At 54.4% G+C, this 6,088-nt stretch overlaps 1 long non-coding RNA gene across 1 annotated transcript; it reads right to left on the reverse strand.

The window, feature by feature from the left end:
• Window positions 1-913: 913 nt before the first annotated feature.
• Window positions 914-6,012, reverse strand: LOC108446961. Its single transcript, XR_001862304.1, has 2 exons — window positions 4,225-6,012; window positions 914-3,910 (listed from the first exon to the last, which is right to left on the reverse strand). It is a non-coding gene; the product is annotated as an uncharacterized LOC108446961 (long non-coding RNA).
• Window positions 6,013-6,088: the final 76 nt, after the last annotated feature.

The following is a 6,088-nucleotide window of genomic DNA, read 5'->3' on the forward strand; positions in this document are numbered from 1 at the left end:
GGCGGCGGGTCGGGTTGGGCGAGCGCTCGCCTCCCCGGCGACGTCAGCGCCGCTCCGGCGGCAGCAGCGCAGGGGAGGAGAAGGGGGCGAGATGCGTTTCTGTGGAAAGTACTTCCACACCCACCCAAAAGCCTCCAGGATAGACGTGATCTTTGCCACCTAAGAACGAGAGGTGTGTGGTTACTCGGAGCAGGTTGTAACAAATTGAGTCCTGCTCACAAACCTCATTTTCCAGCGGGTACCTGCGGGCTCAGGGCCGTTCTCATCGGCCCAGGGTGGAACCGAGAGGCCCCCCCGTCCTGCCAACCCACACCGCCCGAGCGCTCTTTGCATCTCAAACACTGATGCACGAGGTGAATATTTGCGCCGGGATCAGCTCCCAGAGGAGCCGGAGCTCTCCCTGCTCTGCCTCCCGCCTCGCTGCAGTATGGAAATGATCCTCCCGGCAGACAGCTGAGTCCCACCTCGGTTCCCATTCACCTGGAGATGAAAGTGCTCCGGCTGCCAGTGTAGGCGGGGCAAAACTATTTAAAAACCTCATTAGAGAAAGTATTTGGGGAAGACAGCAACACCCTCAGTTGTGGTTTGCTCCAGGACTTCTCAGCCAGATCCCTGCTGATACAGAGGGAAGGGCACTATGAGAGACATTCCTGTCAAATACTACTCCTCGTAGGGATGCCTTGGGTGTCCTTTGCCTTTCTCTCTGTCCTGGTGGGCTGTGTTTTCTACCTAAACACAGGCATGTTCCCTTCCAGGTGGTGTTTTGGGGGCTGGAATCAGGGCTCTGTGTGGCACAGAGAGGTCCAGGAGCAATGTAGGAGGGGTCCTGCTCTGTGCTGTAGGAACACAGTCAGCAGAACTGTGTGTGTAATCTTGATTAGGCAGAAATCCACCATGAATATTTCCTATTCCATTTAATTCCTGTTTGTGCTTATTTCAGCTGAATTTGCAGCAGGAGTAGTGCCCAAGCCACATCTGGCTCGTGATGCACATGGGATCAGACCGGGAGTTTGGGAGGAGGTGGATCTGGATTCAGAGGTTTGGCTTCTTATTTAGAAAATGACGGGTTGCATTCTCCCACGGCTGCTCCAGACTGCCCCAGAGCTCAATGATATTCCTGGCCAAGGGTTTTTTCAGTCTGCCTGCCGAGGAAACAATCTCATGTGTATGGCTTGTCTGGCCTCGTGCAGCTGCACTTCCCCTTCTGCCTTCGTTTTCTTTGCATCCCATTTATTCCAAGGAGCCAAATGTTCATTAAATCCTGATGAGTTTGAGTGCCAGGAATCCCTTTTCCTCTCCCAACACAGCCACCCACCCACCTTAAGCAGCCCTGGTAAATCTGGACAACTGCAGCCCTCAGCCAGCCAGGAGACATCCCAGGCCCTCCAAGCAGGTGCCTGATCCCATAGGATCACACAAAGACCAGACTGGGCTAAGGAAGGCCACGTGCAGCACAAGGGCTTGTTCTCCCTTGTCTCCAGCCAAGGAGACTGTGGCATCCTGGCAAAGTCCTTTGGGTTCCCTGTGTGCCCCTTCCCAGAATCACAGGGAATCACAGAATCAGCAAGGTTGGAAGAGATCTTCAAGATCATCCAGTCCCACCATCGCCCCAGCACCACCGCCCCTAAACCATGTCCCCCATCCAGCCACCTCTTTAACACTCGCAGAGGCAGTGACTCCACCATCTCCCTGGGCAGCATTTCATCCCCCAGCTCCCCACACTCACTTGCCACACTCTCACCTGTTCCCCATGCCCTGAAGAGCAGCCTCTGCTCACCCCTGTGCTCACCCCTGGCATTTGCAGCTTGAACCGAGTCCCCCCAACCCAACCCAGCCCCTGGGTGCCTCATACCCCATGAGCAGGGAGGTCACACAGACCTTGCCCCAAAGCCTCGAGTTCAGAGGTCAAGGTTTAACTCATCCATGTCCTCACACGAACTGCAGGAGGAACACACTCCCGGGCTCTTCTTTTGCCTGTTCCACTTTTATTTTATTATTATTTTTAGGGGTGGGTGTGTAATTTTTTTGACTCAATTAGCAAGTTCAGAATATTCTCCCTGTTAATATTTGACTCAGACATGATGCATTTCAGCCCCGTAGCTGTTGTTACCTGCATCCCCTGAAAGAACAACATCTCCCCAGACTGGGAGCCTCAGTGGTGTTGATTCCTGCGGGGGTACGTGGGTGCCAGTGGAAAATAAATAACATGGTATTTTCCAAGTGGCAGATCTGAAGGCACCCTGCTTTCCTTGCTTTGCATACTCACAGAGCGCCATCCTCTCTGCTTCCCAGATATGAAAGCTGAGGCAGAGACATCTGATGGGGCTCCAGCGCTGACTCACTGTTTGATGTGAGGCAGGAGGAGGGATGTGATCAGATCCCATTGTGCAGACCACCCCCCAGACAATGCCAGCAGCGGGAGAAGTGATTCCTCATCCTCCCTGCCCCTCCAAACCATGGGTCACCCGTCGCTGTCCCCTGCCCCACCTGCAGCAGCCAGGATGTCGCCTCTGAAATGGCTCTTGGGTTGTGGACTCCCATCCCTGGGAAGTGTCCAAGGAGGTTGGATGGGGCTTGGAGCAGCCTGGGATAGTGGAGGGTGTCCCTGCCCATGGCAGGAGGTTGGAACTGGTTAACTTCAAGGTCCCTTCCAAGCCAGCCCATTGCATGAGTCCCTGATTCCGTGATTAGGCCGTGTGCAGACAGAGCTGAGGCCTGTGCAGCCCCGGGGTGTGCTGGCTGTGCACGCCCGGGGTTCTTTCTCACGAGATGGTGCAAGAGCCGGGGGGGAACTGGTTAAACAGCGTGAGCTGCTGGGGCTTGGCAGGGCAGGATGTCACCGGGAAGCCGGTGTGTTTTATTAAACACGCTATCAAAGTGGGCTAAAGTCTCTTATTAATGTCCACAAATTCTGCCACTTCCAAATAGTTTCCACCTACATGTTCCTCCCACTGCTGCCCTGGGTGCTGGCAAACATCTCTGCTCAAAGAGGGGAATGGCTTTCATTTGAATAGTCCTCGGGCGAGTTTCGCTGAGCGATGCCAGCGTCATTCCCGCAGCTCTCACGTGCCCGGCAGCGCTCCAGGGTCGTGCCGGAGGGAGGGCACAGAGACAACAGCTCTTGCTGTGTTTTCCCAGTGCTTTATCCAGGCAGAGCCCATGGCAGCCTAAACCAATGCAATCAAGCAGCGATGGATGCACATATTTGCAATATGAAATCTCGACTTCTGACTCGAGACGGTTCCTGGCGGTTCCACGGCAGCGAGCGCGGCCAGCTGTGCTATCGAGAGTCACACACAGCTGACACCACCCGGCTTCACACCAAATTGGGCTTTTGCAACTCCCAGAAGGCTGAGACAGAGCTTTGGTGGGTGTCAAACTGCTCCTCAGACCTTGTGCTGTGAGGTCCCACAGTGTCCCTTGGGACCCAGCTTTCGGCTGAGGGGCGTGGGCTCTCCTTCGCCTTCCTTGGGCACTGCGGTGGGAAATGAGGCGTGCAGGTCTCCTGGGAGCTGCTGGCTGGATACATCCCACACTGACCACACTGTGCAGGAGCACAGACCCCATGGGGATGGAGGTGCTGTCCCCCCTGGCTGACTGCACCCTGCTGCCCACCCGGTGCCTCCCGGCCATCCCAGAGGCGGGAGCGGCAGCTGCGGAGCTGCCGGGCTCGGGAGCGGAGCCGTCACGTTTGCTGAGCACAGGAGAGAACCCCGCTCCCCAGCTCTCTCAGAGACAGCCTGGCTTCCACGGGAACTTTTCCTTGAGCAGAAAGCACGGGGTGTTCCTGCCGGAGGCTCGGGGCCGAGGATGCCGAGGGCTGAGCGCATCCCGCCCGGCACCGCGCCCGCGTCCAGCCTCGGCAGGGCTGAGCTTTCACCTCCGGTGCCAGTAACCCGACCCGGGATTGCTGGAAATGGGAGAGAGGGAGAGTCAGCGATTTGATTACAGGCCACAGGCACATGCCTGGCCTTCATGGATATATTAAGTAAGAGACATTTTAAAACAAAACCACCCTCAGTAACCTTATCGTAAGCTCGAATCCACAACCCATCTGTTAACTCCCGGCGCTGCCCACATAGGCTTCCATCAGACAGCAGTGCCAGGGATTTTTGGAACGTTTTCCCCCAAATCCCTGCGGTCGGAAGGGGACAGTCCCAGGAAGGGGCAGATCCTGAGTCTCGGATTCCCAGCCCACCCCCAAACCAGCCCCCAAACTCTCACCTTCTCGTGCCGCTGTAAATAACTGCAAATCCCCTTGGACGCGAGCTGTCGCGGTCCTGTGACTCCCAGCCCTGCTGGAGGAGTGCTCAGGAGAGCTGCTGCTCCACGGATGGCTTGAGGGAATTCAGCCTTTTTAAGCATTTTGTTACTCCCTGAATTGTATGGTGCAAAGAAGCTCTCCTTGTAGAAATAATTCAGCAAACACAAGTGAGAAGGCAAATTGATGATTGCATCAGCCCTTGCTTATGAAAACGGATCCCCAGGAAAATGTAACTCAACTCTCGAGCAATCTCACTTGATGCCCAAGAATGTAATAACTTCATTTGGATCCTCCTTTTAGGGGGACTCCTAAATCCTTGGCAACATCCCTTAAGGTCATGAGCAAATCCTGATATGGAGAATTGTTTGGCAAGCATGAGAACAGTAAAAGGGCTAAATAATTGGGGATTACCTCTGACCCTGATTTGTGGCTCACCACCCACTGCAGGAATGTACCAAATATCTGAAGGAGCATGCAGAAGTCAGACAATCCACGGGCATGAAGCCGTCCACGTACTCTTGGAGCCTGAACTTCAAATGCAGAGCAGGTTGGCCCCAAACCTCATTTTTCATTAGCAAAAGGCTGCAGCAAGCTCTAATTATTTCTGTTGCCTTGGACAAGGGGTCAGTGATGGGATAGATGAAAAATTGTCTGTGTTTTTTTACCCTTTGTTTGGAAAATAACAGCTTGGGTCTTGGGGGCATAGAGAGAACGAACCGTCTGCTCCAGGGCTCGTTACTGAGGCTGGTTACGGTCCCCTGAGCTGCAGGAGGGGACAAACACATCACCCCCAAGTCTTCTCATGGTTATTGCTGAATTTGTTCAGTGCCCATAGGAAAGACCAGCTCTGCTGTGAGAGGTCACAGCTCGGAGCTGTGATCCTGTGGTACTCAGAGCTCCATGCTCAGTCCCAAGCCCTCTCCTCCACGTTGCACCGGGGCTGCGGCACCACAGAGACCCCCAAGATTGATGGGGAGGTCCTGCCCATGGCAGGGGGTTGGAATGAGTTGTATGTAAGGTCCCTTCCAACCCAAACCATTCTGGGATTCCATGATCCTGGCCATAATCAGCAGGTTTGCAGGCTCAGATGTCAAACACAGAGAAGACCATGTTGAGTGGGATAACCCAAACATCTGTTTTTTGGAAGCCCCATGTCACTGACAGAGTGCTTTGGCGTTCACACTGGAGATGCTGCTGGGAGCTTGTAGAGAAGATTTTGGGGGTTTATAGACCTTACATTTATGGCTAGCATCTTTCTGAGGTTCTGACTTCCGTTGGGATTCTTCCTGGTAACAACAGACATGTTCAGATGGGGGTGAGCCTTAAACAGCCTGTCTCCATCGCCCATATAAAACCTCTCTGTGCTCTCATGTAACACCTCCTGCCCTCGGATTCCTCTTGAGGTGGAGCAGCCAGGGCTCTGCAGGCAATAGCAGCAGCTCAGTGCTGGAGCTCTGCTGTTCCCTTATCTTGGTAAATGCACCTTTTATCAGCTGAGCCTGCCTCTACTTGCTCAGCACTCAGCAGGGAAGTGACCACGGCCCTTCAGGAGAGCTCTGCCTTGGCAGGTACACACAAACCATTATCATCGCTTGGCGTTGTGCAACTGCTGGCGTCCATGGGTTGGCATGGGCATGGGATAGCATGGAATGGTCTGGGTTGGAGGGGACATTAATGTTATCATCATTCCACCCCCTGCCATGCACAGGGACACCTTCCACTAGACCGGGTTGCTCCATGAAACACTTCCAGGGATGGGACAGCCACAGCTTCTCAGGGAAGCTGTGCCAGGGCCTCACCACCCTCACAGGGAGGAATTTCCTG

Source organism: Corvus brachyrhynchos, unplaced genomic scaffold (assembly GCF_000691975.1).
Source record: "Corvus brachyrhynchos isolate BGI_N302 unplaced genomic scaffold, ASM69197v1 scaffold95, whole genome shotgun sequence".
NCBI classification, from domain to species: domain Eukaryota; kingdom Metazoa; phylum Chordata; class Aves; order Passeriformes; family Corvidae; genus Corvus; species Corvus brachyrhynchos.